Source organism: Harmonia axyridis, chromosome 1, assembly GCF_914767665.1.
Source record: "Harmonia axyridis chromosome 1, icHarAxyr1.1, whole genome shotgun sequence".
NCBI lineage: Eukaryota > Metazoa > Arthropoda > Insecta > Coleoptera > Coccinellidae > Harmonia > Harmonia axyridis.
Genome location: NC_059501.1, coordinates 5647832 through 5661963, shown reverse-complemented (window position 1 = coordinate 5661963; position 14132 = coordinate 5647832). Strand labels below are relative to the sequence as shown.

The 14132-nt window shown below is 38.6% G+C and overlaps 1 protein-coding gene across 1 annotated transcript in view; it reads right to left on the bottom strand.

Annotated features, from left to right (window-relative positions):
- LOC123685246 (homeobox protein abdominal-B) overlaps nt 1-1545 on the bottom strand; it is a 135290-nt gene extending 133745 nt beyond the window's left edge. The window contains exon 1 of the mRNA XM_045624896.1: nt 1376-1545. The gene's annotated coding sequence lies outside the window, so the exon portion shown is untranslated. The remainder of the gene's footprint in view (nt 1-1375) is intronic.
- Nucleotides 1546-14132: the final 12587 nt, after the last annotated feature.

The window sequence follows — 14132 nt, the reverse complement described above, 5'->3', positions numbered from 1 at the left end:
AAATAAAAAAAAAATTCTTAATATCGGGAAACCTCCAGGCTTTGTTTGATATCATAATTTTCCATCCAGGATCTAAGACATATGAGGCATCTTATAGATTTGTCGCCTAACCTATTGCGGGTTTTCGTAACTGTAAGAGCAGCTCTGGAGAATTGTCTTTCAACAGAAGCTGAAGATACTGGCGTTAATGAAAAATCCATGGCTATTTTGGCCAAGTTTAGAAAGATATTTCAGAAACTACCAAAATCTTCCAACAGATTTCATAGAAATGTGAGAAAACTACTAGTAAAGTCACACTGGCGAATGCTTCAGTCTCTCGGCGCTGAAGGGATTCACTTATTTAGTCTAAGTACGCACGAGTTTGCAGAAATATATGCCGTGCGACGCGTGCATATTAAGCTCAAGTAATATCAAGTAGCTTGATATCGAGTCAAGCAATAAATATCTAAAATCAAGTGGAATCAAGCTCTAGTATATAATTCTTCACGAGCTTGATTTTCAAGTCAAGTATACATATAGTTGGTTGTAATGTTAAGCTACTTGGCTTGATGAATCGCTAAGCATGATTCTAATGTATGCTGGAAAAATATAGTAGCTTTCAATATCAGTTTCAGAATCGAAATATTGATGAAAATGGATTCATAATATAAATGGATAGGGTTATAAGTTGAAGAATGTAATATCATTATTGATCTGATTATGTTAATGAAAAAGTACATTGCAACAATGAAATCATGTTGATGATTGATGCCATTCTTTAATACAACGAACACATTTTTTTCGGTGTATCCAAGGTGTACCTATATCTAGTTATTCGAATGAAAAAATGTAATGTATTTTCATTCGCTATTTTAGTATTGATTGGGTAATAGATTCCTCTCAAAATGAGTTCAAACATTTTGATGAATAAGGGGAAATAATATTCTCTCCTTTAAATCTATCCTACTGCCTAAGAATTGCAGTGTTTTCCAATTGATTCTTGTATTCCAAACAAGAACTTTCAATATTTCACGATTAAATGTTTAATATCTGCTCTTGACTTATTTTAAAGCTTCAGTATTGTACATATTGGTTGAACCAATGATCCTCTTCATCTTGAGTTCACACTTCTGACGACCGCAATGAAAAATTTCATCTATTCTTCTGACAAACAGATCCAATATACGATCAAAACAAAAAAAGCGCCGAACCTCCAGAACTCAATTCCCAATCGACAAAAAAAAACAACCCCCCAAACACCTCTTTCAGAGACCCAATAAACATCCCATAAAAGAACAAAACACTCCTCCGCAATAAAACCATCAATATAAACACGTCCCGATAAGCAACACCTAACCCTGACATGCGCAACTGTCAAAAACGACAATGGACTTACTTGGATCCGGCTTGTCACTTCACCCCTATCTATCTCTACCTTGGGTCAGCTTTCGCGCACTTTTTTTACGCCTTGCGTGAGTCTCGATTTCACAACGTCCTCACAATGTTGCACCGTCGGTCACCAAGTCGAAACTTAACGCACAATTATCCACAGTACGGTGAGCAGACCGACTTAGGAGACATTTCGACCATACGGTTGCGTATAGGTTAGATTATTTAAGGACTACGCGAGCTCGCCGTGGAAATATCGCGTACTGCACACAACATGGCCACTGCTGCGTTGGAAAAGGACGGAAGATTGAGTCGCCAGCGCGCTAGACAAAGACAGAGCTCGGTGGATCAGTCTTGGCGGTGTGCGGGTCCAACTCTCGTCCAATGCCAAACGAGACGACGGTCGCTCGGTAGGTTGGTAGAACTGGTTTAAAAAGTCGGGTCTCGGAGCTGGCTCAGACACTGCATCAGGCAGTTTATAAATATCGCGGGTTGTGTTGCTTGGGGATAGCTTGGGTTCTTTGCGCGCTGGTTTGTAGGTGTGTTGGTGGAAGATTCGCCTTTTGCAGCTGGTTAGATTGAGGATGCTGCGCGAGAGCTGCAAAGGTCATGGCCGGTGGAGTGATTGAATGGCTACAATGTATCTTAAATGGTCCAAACGATTGGTGTGGAGCGGAAGATGAAACGTCTGTGGCACCAAACTGCCACTTTTTAAATAAAATACGTTGCACGAAAAATATTCTGAATCGTTGCAAAGTGGTTTGTTGGACAGATCCTAGCAAAAACAATATGAGTCGAGCAATGCTTGCTGACAAAATGAAAAGTAGAAAGTTGTTCTATTATGCAGCAACTATAAAGACTATCAAAGCTTATTTCTGATCAGTAGCTACCATTTCTACTATCCTGTGCTCATCTAAAAACCTGGTTGATAATTGATATTAACACCAAACACCATATCAGTCAGATCAGGTTCTTCATCAGAGGCATAGATCTTTCTCTGGAGCATTTTTTTTAGATCTGCAAAAAGCCAGTAATGACTGACGGCCAGATCTGGTGAATAACCTGGGTTGTCAAGCAGTTGGATTCGATTTCGTTCAATTCGATCATGATTTTCGTAGATTTGTGAAAAGGAGCATCATCTTGGTTGAAGAGATATTTTTTCTTTTGCATTTGAAGACGTTTGTTCTTCATTTCTGCACTCAATTGATCTAATGATGTCATGTAATATTTACTGTTCATTTCATAACCTTGATAGCTGATGTTGGAGACTTCAGTTGCTTTGGACGCTACAGCCAACTGTCTTCCACTTAGCTATAGGCTATAGCTCTCTTTGACCCAGGAGTGATGAAACCATGTTTCGTCCAGTGTCACAGATCGACGCAACGATGGGTTTTTGCTTTCGATCAGCACCCTTTTCCAATAAACCTTTCTCAGGGACAAATCTTCACGCAAAATAGTGATATCTTCACTTTCACTGATGTTATCTCACGCAACATCAAATTACGATCACTCAAAACCATTTGGGGGGACTTTTTTGATGTCCTCAAAACAAATGCTGCATTTGGGCGACCAGAGCATTTAGCATCTCTGGTGGCTCTTCGACCACGTTTTAAGTCAGCATACCAGCTTTCAACTCTTGTTGTCGTTCTTTCCGTGATTAAATAGCAAAATCTACTGAGCACGAAAGACAGAAAATAGAAGGCAAATTATACAAATTGTTGCCATGTCAAACTGTATAATTCCTATTGGAAACCCTTTACATTCATGGCAGGTGACCTATAAGTAGTCGATCCACTTAAAATATTTTTTCGACATGAAAGGTGTTGATGCTCTTGTGGTGCGAAAGACTTGGTTCTCTTGGGAATAGTCAATTGCTTAGATATCTTCGTAATGCCGACTTCAAACTGAACCATCCATCCATCTATGTGCCTTCTCTAGTTGAGGTTGGCGATCTTATTGCTTAACCTTCTCTATCTTGAGTTCTATGAATTAACTGATCCGGAAATGCAGCATCCATTCGATGAAAATTAAAGTCCTGATTAAAATTTTTAATGATTATTACAGTTATGGGTACCTACACGAATTTGCAGCTATAGGGTGTTGAAGAAAATTCCTTTCGAATAACCATTCCCCTTAGATAAATTCAACGCATTCGACACTCTTTTCCAATGTTTGTATACATTCTTATTTCATGCAGTTCAAATGTTAGCTGAAGAAAAAGTGGCATGACGAAATGAAGGTTTGTTATGGAAAACAATGAACGAAAAATACAAGCGATTGACCACTGAATAACACTTCTGGGCTTCTCTACATTTCAATTCCCGTCTTCCTCAAAAGAATTTGAAGGCTTTACTCTAACTCATTCAAAATATATTCTAGAGGCAGCATCGAATACACGTTCGGCAACATGTCTACTACACTGCGCAAAAGAATTATTGCACATTATGGAAATCTCAAATTTATTCTACAACTGAAGGTGTTCTCAATGATAATTATTTTTATCAGAATTATGCATGCATATGTTATCCACTTTCAACGTTTTTCTTCAATACAGATGTTTTTTCCCAGCAGGAATAAAAAAGATGACATCAGATTTTGAATGTATTGGCTCCATTCTGAAATCAGTTGTTCTCGATCAATTCTAGTGATCAATAGTTTTTCTTTCGTTTGATTTTCTACACTCGATCGCTATGCAACGCTAAACACGCAATTTGACCCAAGAGGAATGTGCCCAAGCGGTAGTTTTGCGAGAGAAAGGGTGGACATACACAAGAATTGCAGAAAGGTTTGGAGTTTCCCATACAAGTGTGTCCAGAATGTAGCAGCGATTCAGGGAGACAGGTATGAATGTCCGAAGACCAGGACAGGGTAGACCACGGGTAACAACTGCCATTCAAGAACGTTACTTGAGAGTTTCTTCGTTGAGACAACGGTTTGCAACCACTCGCCTCTTTCAAAATCAGCTTGAGCAAACTCATGGGGTGCAAATTAGCACTCAGACAATAATAAACTCTCAAATAACGTTCTTGAATTGCAGTTGTTACCCGTGGTCTACCCTGTCCTGATCTTCGGACATTCATACCTGTCTTCCTGAATCGCTGCAACATTCTGGAGACACTTGTATGGGAAACTCCAAACCTTTCTGCAATTCTTGTGTATATCCACCCTTCTTCTCCCAAAACTACCGCTTGGGCACATTCCTCTTGGGTCAAATTGCGTGTTTCGCGTTGCATAGCGATCGAGTGTAGAAAATCAAATGAAAGATAAACTATTGATCACTAGAATTGATCGAGAACAACTGATTTCAGAATGGAGCCAATACATTCAACATCTGATAATCTCACCTTTTTTTATTCCTGCTGGGATAAAACATCTGTATTGAAGAAAAACGTTGAAAGTGGATAACATATGCATGTATAATTCTGATAAAAATAATTATCATTGAGAACACCTTCAGTTGTAGAATAAATTTGAGATTTCCATAATGTGCGTTAATTTTTTTGCGCAGTGTACCTATATTCTAGAGGCAGCATCGAATACACGTTCAGTAACATGTCTAGTATTTCGAGAAAGCCTCAAAGCAATCGAACCTCTTCTCACGTCCAACCAAGAACTATCCCATCGATCTCATTTCCATATATATCCTACGTCCGGACCCTTTGTTAGAGTCGTAAAAAAAAAACTCATTCGCAGCCCAGAACAAGGACCTGTCCCCTCGACGTATCCACGACATACCGACGTCGAAAGAAAGTAGTACGATATGCATTTTACGCCCTTGTTCGGCCAATAAACCCGGCTCACTCGAAATGCGTCTTAAAAAACGCTCTATATTCCCTGTGTCTGTCGCCCACGCTCTCCAAGGATTTTACGACTTTCCACACTCATTGCGATAAGGGAAATCATTGTTCCGAATATGGGCGGGTCGCTTTTCGATACCGGGTAGGTAAACAATCGACAGGTTTCTCTTATCGGTTTTTATCTGGTCTGTTTTTCTATATCGACCGGAATGTTCGTTGTTTCTTCGGTATAATGTAGGTACGTACGTCAGTCCAAATTGAGGTTACGTCAAATTATCATAAGTAATGGCACAAGTGCATCAAAATTACCGATAATTTAGCATGACAGCGTGTTGTCATAAAAACTGCATGAGTTCATTTTCAGCCCTCCACCTTCGGTGTCGGGCTCTTTCTCCAAAAATGAAAATGACCGAATGCAGTTTTTCAAAGAAAACACGCTGGAATGCGAAATTATCCGGTCATTTTGATGCACGAGTGTAATTCGGGGGAATATTTCCCGAATAAACTATTACATCACTTGTCAAACTGATGTAGAATGGAATTGCCATAGATTCGAACTGTGTAAGATGCATAGAAACTATGCATCTATGAACAGAACAATTATCGCAGTGCAGTTTCGCTTCCTACAATGCAATTATCGCTGTAATTTTCGATAATTGTTCTCCAGATACATAGAATTTTTGACAGGAGGGAAATATTCGGAATAAGTGTAGAAGTTACAATTGATACGATTTAGAGATTACTGTGAAAGGAATCGGACCTATGTTAAAAAAACTCTTCAGAATGCGAACAACTGTCATCTGTCAAACTTCGTCTGAACTCTTCTTACCACTGTCCATTTCACCATTGCTCGCCCTCCAGTTCCAGAGTTCTTATTTGGGATGGCATCAAAAAGGTCACATCTTCACTCCTACTACTCTTCTAGTCCAAAGCATTCTTTTGCGTAGGCTTGCGATGGCGAGATATTCTGTGATAAGAAGATCAGCAGCATTTTCATCTCCACACAGAATCTGCACTTGTCAGTTTTTGATAAACTGATATTCTCTTCAGGTACTTATTAAGATGGCAGTATACTTTCAGGAAGCCAGTGAGAATGTGAACTATGAGTCTAACTGAGATTCAGATACTTTTTGAATCTTGTAGTATTGAAATTCGGAGGAAACTTAATTTTTTTACCAGAATTTTAACTATATGACTCGAAAATCAAGCTCGTGAAAAAGAACATACTTGAGCTTGACTTGACTTCAGATATTTATTGCTTGACTTGATATGAAGCTACTTGATATTACTTGAGCTTGACATGCACGCGTCGCACGGTATATATTTCTGCAATCTCGTGTGCGCTTAGACTAAATAAGGGGATTCCTCGAGCTCCGAGAGACTGAAGCATTCGACAGCGTCACTTTCTCAATATTGGGAAAATTTATTTTTTCATTATTTTTCATTTTGTTATGATTCATAGTGATTTAATTCATATTTCTGTTTCAAAAAAGTTGATACTTTCGATTCTTTATATAAGTTTATTAAATGAAAGTTTGTTTTGCAAGGTTCCGCCTCATTGCATCATTTTTTTATTGATGTGACACTACACAATAAAACTGCTAAAAACCAAGTAGCTTGCTATGATTCAAGTACCTACTTGATAAATGAATACTTGACTTGAATTGATATTGAAAACGACTACTTGACTTGAGCTTGACTTAAAATCAAGTCAAGCTCAAGCCAAGTAGCTTGAAAATCAAGCCAAGACGTGAATCCCTATATCTATATCACTAATAGATTGAGGCAACTAAGTCTCAAACTTGATTTGAATTATTTACTACTTTTCCCATTTATAAGTCATGTACCTAACACTTTCTTTCGGCTTTACTTGATGTCTTTTTTCCTCTTTGAGATGCTTTTGTTGAAGAAACTACTAAAATAAAAAATAGAAGTGATTATCATAATAAAAAGGGAATTTCTATGCACCTTCGTTTCTACAGAAGGGGATATTTTTGGTTATCAGAATGATGCTTCCATAAGGCGTTTACAAAATACCATTTTCAAAACGAGTTTTCATGCTCAAAACCTCATTTCGGAGGCAGTCGCAATAAAAACCCCCAACGTTGAATAACAACCATGCTTTCTTCTGAAGATAACAAATAATAACTTCAAATCTCCATTGTTTCTCCTGTTCATTCCGAAAATTATAAAATATCGTTTTCTCCAGATTAAAAAAAGGAGGATCCATGATTCGGTCCCACCTTAATTATTCGAAAAATATGGTGGCAACGGCTTATCGCCGAAAAAGACCGATAAAGACCGGTATCTCGTACCCGTAAAAGCAGTCGTTATTCTTAATTAAATTCCTCAAATAACAAACCCCACACGACGATATCCGCTTAATTAGATGATTCCAGGTACGGCTGTTATACAGTACGGACTGTATTAAAATGATTCCCGAAGTTCCAAGCCAACAGATGGTGTGGCGATTTAAAACGCGAACATAAATAAGATAGCTAGCCCTAATTAAGTGAGTGAAAGCTTATTTTTCGCAACACCGCGATATGTTATTATAGGTGGATATCTAACTCCAAATAATCTTATAAGGTGTGTGAATAAGTCTTTCCCGTTTTTTGTAAGAGATGGCGCCACCAATACTGTGCGAGTATTTAATGGTTACATATGTCATAATCAAAGCTTATTCATCTGTCAACAATTCCACACTAACACATTAGTTGAAATTTTTTCGCATCATAAATTTTTGAAATCGTGAAAATGTCGAAATTTGAGCCGAGTCGACGTCATTTGCGGGAAGTTTAACTTTATTGGTTCAATTTGAAGAAATCTGCTGCCGAGGCGCATCGGTTGCTTCAGGAAGCTTATGGAGAAGGTTGTGTCGATGATTCAAGTGTTCGCGGATGGTTTCGACGCTTCAAAAGTGGCGATTTCGACGTGGAAGACAAGGAGCGTTCCGGGCGGCCGCAAATCTTTGAAGATCAAGAATTGGCGACTTTGCTTGATGAAGATTCGTGTCAAACGCAAGAAGAACTTGCTGAAGCATTGGGAGTTGACCGAACAACCATTTCCAAGCGTTTGAAAGCCATGGGAATGATCCAAAAGCAAGGAAATTGGGTGCCGTACGAACTGAAGCTGAGAGACGTCGAACGGCGTTTTTTCACTTGCGAACAGCTGCTTCAGCGACATAAAAGAAAGGGTTTTCTGCATCGTATCGTGACTGGCGATGAAAAGTGGATCCGTTACGATAATCAGAAGCGAAGAAAATCATGGGGACTACCCGGCCATGCATCATCATCGACGGCCAAGCCAAATATTCATGGCGCCAAGCTCATGCTCTGTATATGGTGGGACCAGCTAGATGTGGTTTACTATGAGCTTCTGAAACCGAATGAAAGGATCACAGGCGAGGTCTATCGACGACAATTGATGCGTTTGAGCCGCGCACTGCGAGAAAAACGGCCACAATACTCCGACAGGCACGACAAAGTTATTTTGCAACATGACAATGCTCGTCCAAATGTTGCACAGCCGGTGAAAACATACTTAGAAACGCTCAAATGGGAAGTCCTACCCCACCCGCCGTATAGTCCAGACATTGCTCCGTCTGATTACCATCTCTTCAGATCGATGACGCATGGCCTGGCTGACCAGCACTTCCATTCCTACGAGGAAGCCAAAAAATGGGTGGATGACTGGATAGAGGCCAAACCGGTCGAATTTTTTCGCAACGGGATTCGTATGTTGCCAGAAAGATGGGGAAAAGTTGTAGCTAGCGATGGCCAATACTTTCAATAACTCATTTGTAACCATTTTTTCACAATAAAGGCTCAAAATTTGAAAAAAAACGGGAAAGACTTATTCACACACCTTATAATTAAACTGAATATCTTTATTGAGTTTGCTACCAAGTCACTCAATAACCTTTTTTTCGTGTTATAACCAACCATTTTCAATTTATATTATGCCTGTCAATATTTAGGAGTCAAGTCTGTATCGATATTATTGAAGGTTGAGTGACGCTTCATTTATCGTTAAAATGAATCAGAAAGAATTTCGTGTATTTGATAAACCACTGTTTTTTGATGGAGAAAATGTGCAAAGCAAAGCAATGGCTTTATGTTGAGTGTTCATTGATTCGATGAAATGTTCATTGGATAGAAGAACTATGTTCATTAGATGTATAAAGTCGAACAGTATGTAATACATATCTAATTGATACAAAGTACAACCGATCCAATAAAGAACCGAATATTATAATAATGAACAGTTCATTGATATAATAAAAGTTGTTCCTTGATTCAATGAGAACAATTCATCAAAATGATGAACCACTTTTCATTGTATCAACATTTTTGTCCATCGGTTGAAACATGATGACTTAATTCATCAATACAATGAACTTTTTCAATGTATTTATGAACACTTTTTGTTCAGTGTAGATATAAGCTATTGCTGCCGATAATTAAACAATTTCTGGAAGTTTACAATCAGTGGAATTTTATAGAATAATCAAACATTTCCGTATCCAGAATTTATCGTTAGAAATACGTTTTTGGGTCATCGGCCATAGAAAATAACTTCAATCGTCGACACCAGTCGTTGATTCGAAGACAATATAAGATCGGAACGACGACAACCACTGTCACTTACCAGAGAGGAAATCTGGGACTCTCTGATTTACGACTGAAACCTCAGGACCGAGAATAGTACAAACAAACAAACAGGGACGCGAGAAAACGCCATTTTACGGTTGAACCTTTTAATACATTAATAACCCCAGTTTTATTGTCGGTATTAAATAAATCCTGGGGCTGCTCTACGATTTTGTATCATTGTACCGATGTTTGAATAATAGGATTGGCGCCGTTGGTGCGTCGAGTCGACGCCCTTGATAGACCGAAGAGGCTGCGATTATAACGGAAAGATTTATCGGTACATCTTAATTTAACATCTGACTATTAGGCCAATTGAAAAGTCCCCGGTCTGATGCTAGTATTAAATCCATATGATTTTTAGTTAGTACCAACCTTCAAACGATACGTGTCGAAATTTGACAGCAGTCCGACCATTAGTTTGTGAGATAATGCGTTGTGAGTGTAGCTACTTTTGTTATTTGAAAAATGATGAAAAAAAAAAGAATTTTCCTACAACTACTATGGAAAGTAGCGTATTCTTCACAGCTTACTCAATTCCAAAACTAAATATTACTCATACTGTGGGAAATATCATTCCCCACGGCACTTTGACCACACCTCGCTTGGTCCCCGGTCTGATGCTAGTATTAAATCCATATGATTTTTAGTTAGTACCAACCTTCAAACGATACGTGTCGAAATTTGACAGCAGTCCGACCATTAGTTTGTGAGATAATGCGTTGTGAGTGTAGCTACTTTTGTTATTTGAAAAATGATGAAAAAAAAAAGAATTTTCCTACAACTACTATGGAAAGTAGCGTATTCTTCACAGCTTACTCAATTCCAAAACTAAATATTACTCATACTGTGGGAAATATCATTCCCCACGGCACTTTGACCACACCTCGCTTGGTAGACCAAAAAAAAAAAAAAAATTGGGCTTTTGAGTCGTTTCTATGGAAACGCAATAAATTAGCACATACTGTCAACGAAGGCCATTTTGATTTGAATCAAGTCCATTACTTGAATTATTGAAATTTGTGCAGTTGTAGGAAATAGTATATTGTGCAATAAGGACCGAATGAACCGAAAAACACAACTGTCAGCAGGCAAAGTTATGGCATTAGTATTCTGGGATGCGAAAGGTATAATATTCATTGATGACCTCCAAAAAGGCCAGACCATCATCAGCGATTATTATATAGCGTTATTAAATCGTTTGAAGGATGAAATTGTCAAAAAACGTCACAAATCAATGAAAACAATGGCAAAATTGCATGGATTCGAATTGAATGGATTCGAATTGCTTCTGCATCCACTGTATTAGCTAGATCTGGCCCCCAGCGAAATTTTTTCCTGTTCTCAGACCTCAAAAGAATGCTTGCAGGCAAGAAATTTAGCTCCAATGAAGAAGTAAACGCCGAAACTGAGGCCTATTTTGATGCGAAAGACAAATCGTACTACAAAAATGGTATCGAAAAGTTGGAAGATCGCTATAATCGCTGTACCGCCCTCGAAGGCAACTATGTTGAATAATAAAATCGAATTTTGCCGAAAAATGTGTTTTACTATGGTAGACCGGGGACTTTTCAATTGGCTTGTTATCTTTAATAGTTATACTTTTGCGCTTCTCTAACTTTTGAATACCTCTTCTGTAGGAAGATTTGACTTTGCATTCGAAATATTTTTTGTTAAAATTGAATTGGTGTATAACAAAAATCAAAGTAATTTAGGACTGCATTTGAAGAATTATATTCCCGAGGAATCAGGCAACAATTCGTGAAAATAATTGCTAAAATCGGCCAATATCGGGTCAATAGAATATAAAATACAAACTTCGTTGAGAATTTGACAGTCCCCTTAATTTTGCTGGTGGGTAAAGTTACTGTATAAAATTCCAACCAAATCGGTTGTGGAATATTTATGAATTATGAAATTTTTTTCGAATTCTAATCTCAGAAACGAAGTAACTCCGGACATACTATGTTCATAAGAATTTTATCTTGAAACGACCTAACAAATCCCCTCCTGAGATTTCGTACCGTAGTAAGGAAACACCCTGTATATTTGAAAAATTTCGAGCCCCACTCTCGAACGCTCATATATCGTCTAACCAAACGCCACAGTTGCTTATCGCGTCATGGCCAACGGAGGACAAACTGGTCTAGATGGATTCCATCATAAAGTTGGGGCAGTAAAAAGGGCATTCTCAGATAAGAGAATCAAAATAGACCCCCGTTTCTCTATCGGGGGACAACATCAAGAGCTACTGTGCGTTCCCGACATAAATAAGGGAACTTTATAATGAAATTTGTCCGTCCTTTGGCAGGGGTCTTGTACTTTGTTGACGAAATAAAATTATTATAAAAAATGCATGAGAGGACGTCCCTTGGTCCTAAGCGTTGCGTGCTTTCTGGACTGAAGGGTGTAGAGAAAAGGTAACGTTTCAGGCAACCCTCGGCATGTCCCTGAAGTTTACATTTATTTAGACAAATAGGTGTTGTAGGGACGCAACACGTGTGAGTCCAATTGGAATATCAATAGGGTAATAAATGATGAAAAGAAAGTGAAATGACAAAGTGACAATATAACGTAGAGAGAATATGAATGTGTATAACTAGTTTTACTGGTCAATTATACCATGTTCTGCAGGGCAATTCCATCAATTTTCATCATTCAAAGAACCCAAGAATTCATCATGGAATTCCTTGTGAAAAAGAATTATATAAAACATTATTAATTTCAAACAATGAATCATGTGTCGATAAATCTCAGTATTAGCAAAAGAACCTTTCAACGTATAAGGAGAACCTATATAAAAACATCAGCAAAAACTCTGTCTCCCCGTACAGGTGTTGTGATTGGTTTGATTATTCGATTATAAAATAAGCTGACATATTTATACCAATTGAAAGGCTTCTTTTTCATCCAAAAAAAATCATTCTATCCTTCCTTTTCACCAAAAGTTGACGACGCATATAGAGGGTGTTTTTTTTAGAGCTATAGAACTTTAAATTGCAATAAAACAACGATAGATTATTCTATTGACATGAATTTTATTTATCCGCAAGATAATCTTGTGGCATTACATTTAAAATATGATTTCAGGCTATGACCGCCACCGCTGGCTCGGATGTAGTCCAATCTGGACGTCCAATTTTCGATTACTTTTTCCAACATTTGTGGCCGTATATCGGCAATAACACGGCGAATTTTGTCTTCCAAATGGTCAAAGGTTTGTGGCTTATCCGCATAGACCAATGTCTTTACATAGCCCCACAGAAAGTAGTCTAGCGGTGTTAAATCACAAGATCTTGGAGGCCAATTCACAGGTCCAACACGTGAAATTAGGCGGTCACCAAACGTGTCTTTCAATAAATAGATTGTGGCACGAGCTGTGTGACATGTTGCGCCGATTTGTTGGAACCACAGCTCCTGGACATCATGGTTGTTCAATTCAGGAATGAAAAAGTTAGTAATCATGGCACTATACCGATCACCATTGTAACGTTCTGGCCATCATCGTTTTTGAAGAAGTACGGACCAATGATTCCACCAGCCCATAAAGCGCACCAAACAGTCAGTTTTTCTGGATGTAACGGTGTTTCGACATACACTTGAGGATTAGCTTCACTCCAAATGCGGCAGTTTTGTTTGTTGATGTAGCCATTCAACCAGAAGTGCGCTTCATCGCTAAACAAAATAAAATGGACGTAGTGTGCGATACGTATTCCGCACAGAACCATTATTGTCGAAATAAAATTGCACTATTTGCAAGCGTTGTTCAGGCGTGAGTCTATTCATGATGAATTTCCAAACCAAACTGAGACTTGACAGCTGTTAAATCTTGAACAGTAATGCCAACTTAAAGTTCGAAAATAAACACCCTATATTTCTGAAACTTCATCTAATGCTATTTTTTCGAACATAAGAATAGACTTAAAATCATAATGATTTACTCCCTTGAAACACACCAACATGGCAACGTTAAATTCCCCACTCAATTCTCTCCACCACACTGGAGTTCGTCAGGTTGGCAACGCTTCTTCAGCCCCCTGATGGCACCACTGCATCTCTCACCGGCAGAGTGATGGGGTTCCTGCTTTATGACATCACGCAATGAGTTGATTGCTTTCCAGGGAAAACGACCATCAGAGGGGGTTGATCTTTGAACGTTTTAGTCATTATTGCCTGAAACTCATCAGCGGGAAAATGTCCTGGGTCTTATCACGAATGTGAGTGGGGGTAGGGGGAGGGGGTGACGTGACCCATTCCGGAGATGGCTGCGGTTTAATATCGTCAGGGGGTGAATAAGTCACATCCTACATGTCGT